The 15,767-nt window shown below is 43.7% G+C and overlaps 1 long non-coding RNA gene across 4 annotated transcripts in view; it reads right to left on the bottom strand.

Annotated features, from left to right (window-relative positions):
- LOC137439372 (uncharacterized) overlaps positions 1-15,767 on the bottom strand; it is a 138,005-nt gene that overhangs the window by 28,964 nt on the left and 93,274 nt on the right. The window lies entirely within an intron of this gene.

Genomic DNA, 15,767 nt, shown 5'->3' on the forward strand with positions numbered 1-15,767 from the left:
TAAGTGTTGTATTTGTCGAATTATGACGTCATAACGAAGGCACCGATGACATCATCATTAACATATCTTATTCCCCATGGGGAGTACTTGACAATGAGCCAGGTCTCAATTTTTTCCATGGAGTGGTTTCAGAGATATAGAGGTGCGAATTTTTTTCCAAAATGGCGCCTGTACCACGTGACCTATGACGTCATAATAATCATTAAAATATTCTGCAGGAGGAGACCCACCTATGGTGAAAATTTCATTTCAATCGGACCAAGAATTGCAGAGAAAATGAATTTTTAAAATGCAGACACACGGCACACGTACGTACGTACTTGAATGCTTAACCCCACTTTTCGCTTCGCGAGCGCAGGGTAACTATAACGGCAATCGGTAGAGTGCATACCTCAGCCAGGCTGAAAAATTTATGTTTTGTATGCACTGATAGGCCATACCTGGATTCAGACCTGAACCAAAATCCAATCGGCTTGTTCTTGTCACTTACCCAACTCATCCACCAGGTTTCGTTTGAATCTGCCCATACCTTTTCGAGATATCCTGCTCACGTACAGACGTTTTTTGGCTTTGGCTACGAGGGTAGAGGAAGCCAGGAAGCCATTTGTGGAGTCGGTCTTGGATTCCATAGGCAGAGAGTTTGGAGAGCAAGGCATGCCAGACAGTATCGAAAGCTCGAGATATGTCCAGAGAGACGGCCCTGATCTCACGTCTGACATCGAGGGCCTCCACCCATTGTTGGGCGAGTCAAAGCAGCATGTCCAAGGTACGTTCCTGATTCAAGTGTTTTTTGACATTCTGTCTCGGTTTTACCTTCTGAAGCTAACGTCAATCTGCCGAGGATATATATGTATATCAATAAATTATTCCTGGTATTAAAAGCAAACTCTCATTACACAGATTACTCAATCTTCTCTAGAACATTTTGTTTCAACATGAGTTGACTGCACAAAGAAACGATGAAACAGGTTGTGACGTATCAAAGACATTCAGTATTTGATGACATTTGATGACAGCAAAGAATGGTTGTCAGCGATCCCGTATTGTAAGACATTCCTTATCTTAAACCATCATAATGATCAGTACAATACATCGTTCTCATCATTTCAAACGAACACACAGAGCTCGTCTCAAGTCGCGACCACTCGTGTGTTTCAGACGTGTTTGTTGCACATGTAAGTGTCAGTTTTGCACGAGGAGAAGCTGAGAAACTTTTGTCGTTCATTACTTGTGTCCATCGGTATGTTTGGGTGTGGTTGCGAACCAACAGGCCAAGCCGACACACACTTTCCCTACCAAACGACAACAATCCCTTTCTGTCCCTGAAATCAAACGCTCTCACATCTTCTTTCCTTCTCTCTTTCTCATTCCCATTTGAGGAAGCACAGCTCATTTAGCCTGCGCTTCGCTAAGCAGTCATTTCCTGAACCTTGGCTCACACCACCATCCCGATGCTATTGTCGCCGTGACGTTACATCTTGAAGCACGCTGGGCTCCAACATAGGAGTTAAGCCAACTGTCTTATCCAATTGTATTTACTCGTATTTGTTCTTGATAGCACATCAGTATTCTCTTGGGACGACTCATTTCAATGCCAAGATTGGAATTCCATATTATTGCTTCCAGCCTGCGGCATTTGTCATCTCCAATTTTGATTCGCTGAGTGATGGTTGAGAGAGTGGGGCTTTGAAAACAAGACTGGAAGCTATTTTAAACAAGGTACCAGTGCTTCAGGTAATATATGTATGTGTATATAGTAATGACTTGCGGTTGGGATTAAAATCAAATGAATCCATCTTGAGTTCTCAAAGCTTTCATGAGCAAAATAAACAACTGCTCAAGATTCATTGATCAATCAAGATGGATTCATTTGATATATATATATATACATATACACAAAGATTTAAGTTAAGCACCCCCCCCCCCCCCCCGTTTTTTTACAACCTCGCACATTACAAGTTTGTTGTCGTCAAAACAGTGTAATATACCCATGATATTGCTATATTTTCTGGAGAAGTGATATTATGGTCACATAAAAACATAACAATCATGCCGTTTTCAATATTTTATTCTGAATAATTTAAGGTGAAATTTTTTGGGAATTTTAGGCATATTTTCACCTCAATTTAAGTATGGAGCTATAGGTCCATCACGGACAGTGTGGATGACGTTTATGTTTTCTAACGTACAGTCATTGTTCTGAGAAGACCTCTAGCGATCTTTGCGTCAATAACGTGTGTAGGACCCACGTGATCGGATCACTGACTCAACCCTACGTCACAGATGCGTGCACTCATCTGCATTTCATCAATGGATAATTGCTAATGTCATACCAATCATTATTTGATCTCACATACCTTAGAATATATGCCAATGTATACATATACACAAAGAATATATATTAGGGGGTGCTTACCTTAATTCGTTGTGTAGGGGTGCTTAACTTAATTCTTTGTGTATACATATATGTTGATGGATCCTACTCTTCAGTGTCATCATTCTCAAAAAAGCTTGTTATCCTTTCGAGCACCGCAAGACCTGGTGGTCAACTGTCTCATCCTCCTCCCTTTTCCATTATGTTTCCTTCCTTCCTGCATACCCTCTCCTCACCTAGAAACGTCCAGGCGGAGCTCCAGAGTCCATCATCTGTGGGAGCCTCTTTGCTCGGCCACTCCGGCACATCGCGCCGCACCCTTCCCGTACCCGGCACGAGAGGCGGCTCCACCTAGCGCCTTGCTGTGATGGACCATTGTTTGCTATTTAGGATAGAGCTAACGCTGCACAAAAGGCATTTATTTTTAGCTTGGGGTCACAGTGGCTGAGCAGTGCCTGGTGAGACCTTTGATTGTTATGGTTTGCCGCACTTGCTGGAAGAACATGTGACCATTGCGGTGACGATGATAATGAACCGATTAATAAACTGCATCCTCAGCATCAAGAGAGTTAAAAAGGAATAGTTAAGAGAACTTGAACCTCTCCGATAGAGGTCTTCAACATCATATTCCTCATGTGCCAAGCCCTACGCATTGTTGGCGCTGCCGGAGCAGTTACTCGGCTACAATCCTGGTAGTGCCGCCACTCCGACTCAGAATCCTGGTAGTGCCGCCACTCCGACTCAGAATCCTGGTAGTGCCGCCACTCCGACTCAGAATCCTGGTAGTGCCGCCACTCCGACTCAGAATCCTGGTAGTGCCGCCACTCCGACTCAGAATCCTGGTAGTGCCGCCACTCCGACTCAGAATCCTGGTAGTGCCGCCACTCCGACTCAGAATCCTGGTAGTGCCGCCACTCCGACTCAGAATCCTGGTAGTGCCGCCACTCCGACTCAGAATCCTGGTAGTGCCGCCACTCCGACTCAGAATCCTGGTAGTGCCGCCACTCCGACTCAGAATCCTGGTAGTGCCGCCACTCCGACTCAGAATCCTGGCCCACTCTATTTATTTGGCACGAACCATCAGATGATAGATCTTCACTTCAAATGTCCTAATGCTTCAAACTTTTCTTGTTTTACTTTCACCACCTTGTTTAGACAACCTCTCCATCCTCTTCTTCATTACCCTGCTACAGTAACCTCTTTTAAAATGATAACGTTTCATAACACAATTTCAACTGAGAAAAAAAGTGACTGAAATACATTGGACTCGGAGGCCTTCCTTGTCATGACAATCTCATGCCAGAACTCCGAATCTCATCTCCATTGCTTCACACTTCTCTTTTGGAGCCGGTGGAACTGTCTTCTTGAATCTGTTGTCTCGAACTCCTCCGTCCAGGATTTCAAGCTTGCTGCCCACTGCCCACTGCCAACTCATGGTCTCTCCAATTACCCCTACCAATACAGCTGCTCATGACACCCTGTTCTCACCGTTATCCTTCCATTCGTCTCCTTGTGTTCAGGTACACCTATTTGTTGCCATCCCCCATCCCATAAAACAAAAGTTGCTCCTTGGAAATCTGTAGACAAAGTCCTTGGAAAAACCCTGGAACAACCTTTACAACAGAAACGCTGTTACCAATTAATCTGTCACGACAAACATGTTACCAATTAATCTGTCCCTTTATGCGTCCAGCATTTAAACCGACCGATTTGAGGAGGAACACCATTTACAAGTAAACTAGAAGATAATATTGTCACAAGGCCAGAAGCCTTCCTCCACTTGTGTAAGGTCAGTGGAGTGGATCAGGGCTCATTGCAAGCAAGTAGTCCCAAACGGATATTCTTGACCTCGACAGATTGTCTCTAAAGGTCCAGGTAATCAGCCTGTGCGGGACACAAACCAACAGCCAAAGGTCGACAACATTTTACAAAATATAGAAATCCTTGGTTTACCATTCCACGATCAAACATATCAAGTCGGGCAACGAGCATAAACGAAATAATCAACGTTAGTCTGACATTCCTGGCAACTAGGGGAGATTCAAATATACATCGATGAGGTGGAAAAATACAACAGAGGTCAAATGAGAAACTGGATCCAGCTCGGCCAAAAACTATCAAGACATTGTGCTGCATAGTTTGCACACATGATAGCATGATCTAGATAGCAAGGCATCCTTCAGCGAGTGTAGATCGAATGAATGAATAAACATTTGCAATTCTTTAATCTACAATTTGTGGCATTTCAATGCGGCATGTTTCCGAGCTTCACACTTATAATAAATAAATAAACAAGAAGACGTCATGCGGAGCACGATACTTGCAAAATCCACCCCTCACCCCCCCCCACCCCACCCCCCCCAAAAGAATGGTGCCATTGATCCATCAAATTGTCCATTTCGTCAAGATTAAAATCGACGATCTTGATGAAAGCTCGGGTAAATAGGATGAAAAGTGACGATTTTTCAGATGAAAATGTATGATTTTAGAAGTTTGACCTTTGACCTCAAAAATAGTTGGTTTCCCTATTTAATGACTCAATGTGTAAATGCTATTCAATTTTCAAGTCAATCGGATGAAAATTGATGGTTTTTCAGATGAAAATTGATGATTTTGGAAGTTTGACCTCGAGTTGACATTTGACCCTTAAAACCGATGGTTCCCAATTTATTGACTTATTATACAAATGCTGTTCAATTTTCAAGTCAATCGGATGAAAAATGGCAACTTTAGAAATTTGAACTCCAGATGACCTTTGACCTCAATATCAATAGGCTTCTCATTTGTGACGAGCTCAACAACTTGGTGAAGTTTCATGACAATCGGTTTGGAATTGTGACCTGTAGGCGAGTTGACCTTTGACCTTTTGAACTCAAAATAGTTGGTTTCCCAATTCAGTGAGGCGCTATGCAAATGCTGTTGAACGTTCAAGTCAATCGGATGAAAATTGATGATTTTTCAGAAGAAAATTGATGATTTTGGAAGTTTGACCTAGAATTGACCTTTTGACCTCAAAATAGTTGGTTTCCCTATTTAGTGACTCAATGTGCAAATGCTGTTCAATTTTAAATTCAATCGGATATAAATTGACGGTTTTTGAGAAGAAAATTGATGATTTTGGAAGTTTGACCTTGAGTTGACCTTTGAACTTTTGACCTCAAAAATAGTTGGTTTCCCTATTTAGTGACTCGATATGCAAATCCTGTTCATTTTCAAGTCAATCGGATTTAAAATGGCCATTTTAGACGTTTGACCTCCAGATGACCTTTGGCCTTTGACCTCAAAATCAATAGGCTTCTCAATTGTGATGACCTCTACAGCTTGGTGAAGTTTTGTGACGATCGGTTTAGAATTGTGACCTGTAGGCCGGTGACAAACAAACAGACAGACAGACAGACAGACAGACAGAACCACAAACGCAACCGACCAATATACTTGAAAAATTGGTTTTTTTGAAAGTAATAAATAAATAAAAGCTGTACCATATTCTATAACTATACAGAGCGTTGGTGCTGCCGAATAATTTCTTGGCAAGGGTTATACTGGGTGGTTTGCCATTGCCTAGCGTTGCATGCTCAGCGTCGAGCAAGGAAGCAGCACGTGCCATTTTTAGGTTAATTCTCCGAAATTACCTCATAGAGTGGGTCCAGGTGTCCAGCCGTCTGTCCGGACATACATACATCCGTTAATGTTTGACTGAAACATATTCTCCTCACAAACTACTCGACCGATATGGACCAAATTTGGCATGATGGACAACAAGATCTCATGGGGTTGAAATCCCAATCCCTGGTGAAACAATGCAATTCGAGTGTCTGTGAAGGGTAGTGTCAGTCTGTGTTGGCAGACAAGATAAACAATTGATTTTATCAACTAAAAGTTGATAAGACCATGTTTTATCACCACGGGAAATGAGGGCTGACGTTTGAAGTGTCAGATCAAAGGTTTCTTTGGCACAGAGGTAAACATACTCATCAGCATTCGATGATAGAACTCATCGTTTAATCCCTTGGGAATTTGGCGACACACAAGTCCAAAAGTGCACGAGGTCCCATGAACTATGGAGGTGTAAAGACCACTACAAGCTCATGCCCAACTACATCGAAACAGCACGAAGCCTGCAGGAACAAACAGGAGTGTCAGCGAACCAAGTGGACTTCAGCACAAATCCACTTACCAAGGGAGCAACCACCAACACCATCTCCTGCCTCAACAACCAGTGCAACATGCACAACCTATCCATGCACTCCAACCGCTCTGCTTACAGTGCATTCAGAAGTATTCAGACCCCTTCACTTTTTTCACATTTTGTTATGTTGCAGCCTTATGCTGAAATCGTTTAAATTCATTTTTTCCCTCATCAATCTACACTCAATACCCCATAATGACAAAGAGAAAACAGGATTTTAGAAAGTTTTGCAAATTTATTTTTAAAAAAAACTGAAATATCACATTTACATAAGTATTCAGACCCTTTGCTATGACACTTGAAATTTAGCTCAGGTGCCTCCCATTTCTCTTGATCATCTTTGAGATGTTTCTACACCTTGATTGGAGTCCACCTGTGGTAAATTCAATTAACTGGACATTATTTGGAAAGGCACACACCTGTCCATATGAGGTCTCACAGCTGACAATGCATATCAGAGCAAAAACCAAGCCATGAGGTCGAAGGAACTGCCTGCAGAGCTCAGAGACAGGATTGTGTCAAGGCACAGATCTGGGGAAGCCTACAAAAAAAACTCTGCTGCATTGAAGGTTCCCAAGATCACAGTGGCCTCCATAATTCTTACATGGAAGAAGTTTGGAACAACCAGGACTCTTCCTAGAGCTGGCCGCCCGGTCAAATTGAGCAATCGGGGGAGAAGGGCCTTGGTAACAGAGGTGACCAAGAACCCGATGGTCACTCTGGCTGAGCTCCAGAGATCCTGTGTGGAGATGGGAGAAACTTCCAGAAAAACAACCATCACTGCAACACTCCACCGATCTGGGCTTTATGCCAGAGTGGCCAGACGGAAGCCTCTCCTCAGTGAAAGACACCTGAAAGCCCACAAAATCTTGTTCCTCACAGTCTGAGAGTCCTTTAGGTGCTTTTTTGCAAACTCCAAGCAGGCTTTCATGTGTCTTTCACTGAGGAGAGGCTTCATTGCGAGTGCAACCATGTCCCTCAGGTGAACAGGGACCCACCTGGCATAGTGTGCGTGGTCTAAGGCATGGAACCATGGGACCAGTTCCGTCAGGGCATCAAGGTACATCGTGAATGAAGCCTGCCGCAGAGAACGCACGTAGACCAGTACCAACATCTCTAGTTCCAGCACAGTTGCCCAGTACTGAAAGTTGGGAATGTCTTCTCCTCTGGTGACACCAGTCTTCGAACTCAGGCAGGTCTTCTGCATCATCAGCATATGTCATACAGTGGCGTTCATACGCACGGTGTTGCAGGATGTGCAGTGCCGCTGCAGTGATTTGATGAGCTCTTCTTGTGCGGGTGACGTGGGCAGCTCGCAGGAAGGAGTCGGCCGTCCCTGGCGTTGCAATCTCAGCTTGCAAATCTGCAAAATCTGCAAATCTTGCAAAAATCAAATCTCTGAATCTGAGATGACCCAATATCCAGATATTTTCATAATATGATAGTCTACGAGTGTGCCAAATTTGGTGCTTTCATCACAAAATGCACAATTGTTATGCTATATTTAACTTAGCTGCCGGACTAACAGCCAATATCACTTTTTGAGGCTTTTGTATGCAGTTTTGTGCAGTTTTGAGGCCTTTGTATGCAGTTTTGAGGCTTTTGTATGCAGTTTTGAGGCTTTTGTATGCAGTTTTGAGGCTTTTGTATGCAGTTTTGAGGCTTTTGTATGCAGCTTTGAGGCTTTTGTATGCCGTTTTGAGGCTGTTGTATGCCGTTTTGAGGCTTTTGTATGCAGTTTTGAGGCTTTTGTATGCAGTTTTGAGGCTTTTGTATGCAGTGTTGAGGCTTTTGTATGCAGTTTTGAGGCTTTTGTATGCAGTTTTGAGGCTTTTGTATGCAGTTTTGAGGCTTTTGTATGCAGTGTTGAGGCTTTTGTATGCAGTGTTGAGGCTTTTTTATGCAGTGTTGAGGCTTTTGTATGCAGTGTTGAGGCTTTTGTATGCAGTGTTGAGGCTTTTGTATGCAGTGTTGAGGCTTTTGTATGCAGTGTTGAGGCTTTTGTATGCAGTGTTGAGGCTTTTGTATGCAGTGTTGAGGCTTTTGTATGCAGTGTTGAGGCTTTTGTATGCAGTGTTGAGGCTTTTGTATGCAGTGTTGAGGCTTTTGTATGCAGTGTTGAGGCTTTTGTATGCAGTGTTGAGGCTTTTGTATGCAGTTTTGAGGCTTTTGTATGCAGTTTTGAGGCTTTTGTATGCAGTTTTGAGGCTTTTGTATGCAGTTTTGAGGCTTTTGTATGCAGTTTTGAGGCTTTTGTATGCAGTTTTGAGGCTTTTGTATGCAGTTTTGAGGCTTTTGTATGCAGTGTTGAGGCTTTTGTATGCAGTTTTGAGGCTTTTGTATGCAGTTTTGAGGCTTTTGTATGCAGTGTTGAGGCTTTTGTATGCAGTGTTGAGGCTTTTGTATGCAGTGTTGAGGCTTTTGTATGCAGTTTTGAGGCTTTTGTATGCAGTGTTGAGGCTTTTGTATGCAGTTTTGAGGCTTTTGTATGCAGTTTTGAAGCTTTTGTATGCAGTTTTGAGGCTTTTGTATGCAGTGTTGAGGCTTTTGTATGCAGTTTTGAGGCTTTTGTATGCAGTTTTGAGGCTTTTGTATGCAGTTTTGAGGCTTTTGTGTGCAGTTTTGAGGCTTTTGTGTGCAGTTTTGAGGCTTTTGTGTGCAGTTTTGAGGCTTTTGTGTGCAGTTTTGAGGCTTTTGTGTGCAGTTTTGAGGCTTTTGTGTGCAGTTTTGAGGCTTTTGTGTGTAGTTTTGAGGCTTTTGTGTGTAGTTTTGAGGCTTTTGTGTGCAGTTTTGAGGCTTTTGTGTGCAGTTTTGAGGCTTTTTAATGCAGTTTTGAGGCTTTTGTGTGCAGTTTTGAGGCTTTTTTATGCAGTTTTGAGGCTTTTGTATGCAGTTTTGAGGCTTTTGTATGCAGTTTTGAGGCTTTTGTATGCAGTTTTGAGGCTTTTGTATGCAGTTTTGAGGCTTTTGTATGCAGTTTTGAGGCTTTTGTATGCAGTTTTGAGGCGTTTGTATGCAGTTTTGAGGCGTTTGTATGCAGTTTTGAGGCTTTTGTATGCAGTTTTGAGGCTTTTGTATGCAGTTTTGAGGCTTTTGTATGCAGTTTTGAGGCTTTTGTATGCAGTTTTGAGGCTTTTGTATGCAGTTTTGAGGCTTTTGTATGCAGTTTTGAGGCTTTTGTATGCAGTTTTGAGGCTTTTGTATGCAGTTTTGAGGCTTTTGTATGCAGTTTTGAGGCTTTTGTATGCAGTTTTGAGGCTTTTGTATGCAGTTTTGAGGCTTTTGTATGCAGTTTTGAGGCTTTTGTATGCAGTTTTGAGGCTTTTGTATGCGGTTTTGAGGCTTTTGTATGCGGTTTTGAGGCTTTTGTATGGTTTTGAGGCTTTTGTATGGTTTTGAGGCTTTTGTATGCAGTTTTGAGGCTTTTGTATGCAGTTTTGAGGCTTTTGTATGCAGTTTTGAGGCTTTTGTATGCAGTTTTGAGGCTTTTGTATGCAGTTTTGAAGCTTTTGTGTGCAGTTTTGAGGCTTTTGTGTGCAGTTTTGAGGCTTTTGTGTGCAGTTTTGAGGCTTTTGTGTGCAGTTTTGAGGCTTTTGTATGCAGTTTTGAAGCTTTTGTGTGCAGTTTTGAGGCTTTTGTGTGCAGTTTTGAGGCTTTTGTGTGCAGTTTTGAGGCTTTTGTATGATCGTTGGTCATAATATGATGTGGACCTGATGTGAACTTTTACATGATCACCATATTGCTCAAGAATGCAACACCATTAGGCCATCATAATGTGCAGCTAACCAATGTTCGGAATAAATAAACATATACAAATATACAAATATATATACAGACTTGGCATTTAATATGGAATTTTTTTTTTCTTGACATGGGTTTACTTTCTTAACTCGGTATATCAATCTGGTGACTTTCTTTTACACTTTGGTGATTTATTTGTTAAAAGAACCATGTCACTGATTGTCTGTCGCAGCAAGAAGTCAACAACAGGATTATATCACAGGTGGCGTGGCAAAATGTACAGACAGCTACATTTGATGATTGGCTTCACAGTCGGGTATACAAGGGTTGTTGCGTTCTGTATTAGTGGAAAACAACTGCTGCACGTCTCCAAAAGTTATTGCCGCTTCCTCTGGAGATGGTCCGTCAACTCGACAATGCTGTTTGTCATGGAGCATTGCGACATTGCGACAATGCTTTACGAAATTACGGCATGAAACAGCGTGCTATTGCTCGGCAGTATGGCATCACTCAAGGTCAGGTGTCAAAGATCCAGAAACGAAATGCTCAGAGGGGTGTCCCTACTCCAAAACTGAGCCCAGGACGTTCCCGCAGAACCACAAGGAGGGATGATCGCCAGCTGCACCGGTTAGTTCGCAATGGCCGTACCAAGTCAGCTAATCGGCTTTGGGCTGAGTGGCAGCAACTGACAAATGTGCCTGTATCCAGAAGGCTAGTCAACCAACGACTGGTTCAAGCAGGCTATCGTGCCAGGCGTCCCCTGAGAAAGCCATGCCTGACCAGACAACACCGCCAGCTCCGATTGCAGTGGGCCAGAGAGCACCGTCAATGGCAGCCAGGACACTGGAATCACGTGATCTTCAGTGACGAGACTAGATTTCTGGTCTATCGTCAAGATGGCCACGTCCGAGTGTGCAGACAATGCATGAAGCCTACAACAAAGATTGTATAGTGCCAAGAGTCCAAGCTGGAGGTGGTGGGGTGACCGTTTGGGCTGCTTTTCATGCAGGGGGCAAAACTGACCTGGTTGTTCTGAATGGAAACCTGAACCAGTTCAAGTACAGGGCCATTCTGGAAGAAACATTGCTTCCATTTGCTCGTGCAGCCTTTCGAGGAAACTTTGTCTTCCAAGATGACAATGCACGGCCTCATCGTGCTCGCATGATCCAACATTTTCTTGCTGACCGTGGTGTAGAGCATATGGAGTGGCCTGCCATGTCCCCGGATATGAATCCGATAGAGAACTTGTGGGCAGAATTAATGCGTCAAATCGACCACTTGGACCAGCAGCCGACCTCTGTGCGTGAATTGCAGCAGGTTATTGTCACTGCATGGCAAGCGATTCCTGTCCAAACCGTGGCAAATCTCGTGAACAGCATGCCTCAATGTGTACGTGCTCTCCTGAATGCTCGTGGGGGTTACACGAAGTACTGAACTGTAATTTTACTGTCCGTAATCCCAGTCGTAATTAAACTTTTGTTTTTGTTGAAATTTTTTTTGGCTAATGTGCAAAATAAAGAGATACTTCTGGAAAACGTACAGAAGTTTAACACAGTACTGTCCATGAATTGAGTTCGATATCACTTTCCATCACTTTCAAGGATCAATTTATTTGTTTTGAAATGTCAAATGTGGTTTTTGTTTCTTTTAAAGGTCACATTAACAAAATCTAGAATAATTTCAACATAATTCCAATGAACTTTTGGTTCTAAGACATCTTGAAAAGTAAGTTCACCCCCACAAAAATTTTTTTCCATATTAAATGCCAAGTCTGTATATATGTATGTATATATATAATATATATATATATATGGATATATATTTATATGCATACATATACCAGCTGAAGTACCCGGCGTTGCCTGAAGAAATTCAATGAAATATGTATTTAAAATTTCCTGCATGACAAAATGGGGAATGTTGGCCTTATGGTTGGTTTCGTATGAATTACTAATCTTGCGCATTACAAAATGTGCTTGGACCGCTTTCCCACTTTTCACTACTTTTTTATTAACTTTATTTTTAAAATACAATAAATGACGACAACCTCAACAGCCAATCTTCACAAAACGTATTACTCATTTTCTCCCGGGGAAAAAAAGCAGGCAGTGTATAAATAAGCACAATACCCGATCGAGGCCTGAAGGCCAATATTGTCAGATTTAATTTTTTTTAACTCTTTCAATCTACTTCTATCCGAACATAGACCTCGACTTTCTTCTGGATGAGAGAGGAGGCCATGCAAAGCTTGGTTGCACAGGTTCCTTCCAGGGTCCAAATGCATAAATTCACTCACACACAAACTTTCTTTCATATATAGTATATACGATATATATATATATATATATATATATACAGTATATATATATATATATATATATATATATATATATATATATATATATATATATATATATATATATATATATATATATATATATATATATATTGTTACAGATCGCGGTTAGATGTTATAGACCGAGCGGTGGTGTAAGACCGCGACCTAACAAAACTCACCCGATTCACCCAGACTTTGGCCGTATCGCACCCCAGCTGCTCAATGAGGGAAAAGACGAAAACGACGCAATGCAAAGAGGAAAACAAAGACAAAAAGGTTGGAAATACTACTACATTTATTTACTATTTACACACATAAGCAAAAAGAAAGCAGTCACGTTTATTTACAAGCACATAAGACGCAGGTGACACAGGGAAAATACTAGCTTATCTAACAGTCTTAATTAACCCAGGACAGAACAAACAGAACACTGACTCACGCGGGGAATGCCAGGAATGGCAGAAGGTGGATGGCTGGAGGTGAACGCTTGGTGGAGCCAACACGGAGCTTGGTGGAGCCAACACGGAGCTTGGTGGAGCCAACACGGAGCTTGGTGGAGCCAACACGGAGCTTGGTGGAGCCTTGGTGTGACGGGTTCTCTCTTCTCTGTGAAAGCTCAACCGTCTTGTCTCTGGTAAAAGCTCAACTCTTCCAGTCTCTTGTAAAAGCGAATCTCTCTGACTCCTCTCCACGGCTTGGGCTCCCTTGTGTCTGCCGGTAAAAACTCATCTCCTCTGGCCACACCCCTGCCTTGGGTTATATAGGCCCCCGCCCCTCAACCTTTGCGAACCTCCCCGACCGCTCTTCCTCTGCCCTCTGTAGCCAAACCCCTGGCTCATGGTTGGTCGAGCGGGGCTGGTTCACTCCTCCCCCTCTATGACGAGGTGGAGACACGCCTTTCTTCCCCAACCCTGCCTCGTGGCCAATGGCGGCAATTGGATCGGAGGTAATTGGTGATGGGAATGGAAGGGAATCTATCTCTTTCACTGGTGCAATGGAGTACTTCAATTAATGGGAGACACAGCCTTACCCTAAAACACAGAATAAGAGATAACTATCAACAGGTATATTCTATTACTTGGCTGACGTGTATGCTTGTGGACTATGGGACGCCCTTTTGGTCTTTACACAGCTCCGGAGGCAGGAGGCACAGAATAAACAATAATCACAATAATAAAGCACACAATAAAAAAAATATACAGTCCTCATATCCGCAACACTGCACCCTCCTCCTCTTAGGCACGTCCCGGGCCTACAACTTTTATTTAGTGTGACACGTAGGTGTAGTTCCCTCTACTTTTAACCTGACCCTGAGTGCGACAGTTTTAAAACATAAATAAATGTGTCCCGCTGCTCCATTGCACCCTGCCTAACAGACTTACGCCCACAGTTAACCGAATTGCGGAATGGTCTTCAAACTAAACACTGACGGTGGGGAGCATTATTTATACTGACGCTATTTTTATTTACAAAACTAACCCAGGACCTGTAATTGTTCTTTCTGGGGGGGGAGACAGTCTGCTCTGCATCGACGCACCATGAACGCACCCAAAAACGCACCAATACACACCCAAGCACCAATCGGTGCAGTCACCATTGTTCAATGAATGTTCAATAAAAATAAAATCAACAACCCCTAACCCTGCAGGTGGTCTCTTGCTCTTCGGCTCCCTCTGCTGGTGATTATTATTTGTTCTTCCAGATGTTGTCATTCTTTTGCTTTGCTTACTGGCGGCCTATTTTCAATAAAGTGTGCCCAATGTGTCCTTATTATTTGCTTTATTTATGGCCCACAGGGCCGACTATGTGTGGTTCACCTGTGGGGCATCGGTGCCCTGTGGCCAAGGTCCGCCAGCAAGATTTCGGGCCCTCATGGCCGGTTCCAGCAGAGGGGCCATGCCCCCAACCCATGGGGTCCATAGGTGGTGCTCGGCCACAGACATGTGGTCCATAATGTGGTGCATCGATGCAGACAGCTGGTTCTGGGAATTTCGGGCGCACAATGGCCGACCCACGCACGCTCCCCTCGGCGCCCAACGGCGCACAGGTCATGTGGGAGACAAAAGGGGAAAGACAATTGAGCGAGGGGTAAGGTCACAAGGGTACACATCAATAAGGCAATGCAAGGCGAAATGCGTACGGAGGGCGAAGTGAGAAAGCTCGTCCCTACCGTACGTCACCCCCCTGTCACCTACACTACCCTTGCCCTTACCCCATATGTACAAAAATCTACACATTTACAAATTCGTCACTACTGTCACGTTTTCCCCATATTTCCCCTATACCAAATTCGTTTCCACAATCCCTCTACTTCAAAATTTGCCATCACCAATTCATCATCAATCCTCATAAGGAGGGAGAGATGGAATTACGCACAATGTCACACCCACGTCATGATGCGTCTCACAATCCAAACATTTGCATCATAAAAAATAATCAAAACATGGCATGGTGCGGAGTACCTGTCACCTCAGGTGAGTGGATGCAGATGGTGCGAGGAGATCCTTCATCCTAACTATCCTCTAAATGATTTTAACACACTTTACACTACCCGGGGTCTTTCTCCGGCCAAACCATTGGCCCTCTTACACTATGGGTTCTAAAAACCAATTCCCATTGGCCAAACTGTGGTGCTTTTCAATTTGGGGTCTCACTCCCCCGATTCATCTCTCGGTGCCCTCGCACAATTTCTGGGCTGCGACGTGTAACTCTCCCAGCAGGTCTACCCACCTGCACACCCCCACCACTGCAGTTGCCTCCGAGCTTACCTGCTCCTTACCCTAACCTAACTACCTGGGGAAGGCCCTCTGGCGCTCTCCCCACTCGGTGCCCTCTCTGGCACTGGGCTGCCCGATCCACACCCGGGATCCTCAGGCACCCACTCACAACTACCGGCTCCCAGAGCCCACCTGCGGCCTCACCTGGCCGACATCCTCACAGTGGTGGAGTGCCCAACCAACTACACACACTAACAGGCTACACGCCCAGCCATTTCCACGACACTAATGCACCCATCCAAATACCATTCTTTCACCTCGCACCACAGATGCCAATATCCAACCACAATTTACCTATACCCTCGACCTAACACTTGCACTACCCGCCCCGGGTATCCGTGATGGGGG

Source organism: Myxine glutinosa, chromosome 14 (genome assembly GCF_964187855.1).
Source record: "Myxine glutinosa chromosome 14, kmMyxGlut1.1, whole genome shotgun sequence".
NCBI classification, from domain to species: Eukaryota; Metazoa; Chordata; class Myxini; order Myxiniformes; family Myxinidae; genus Myxine; species Myxine glutinosa.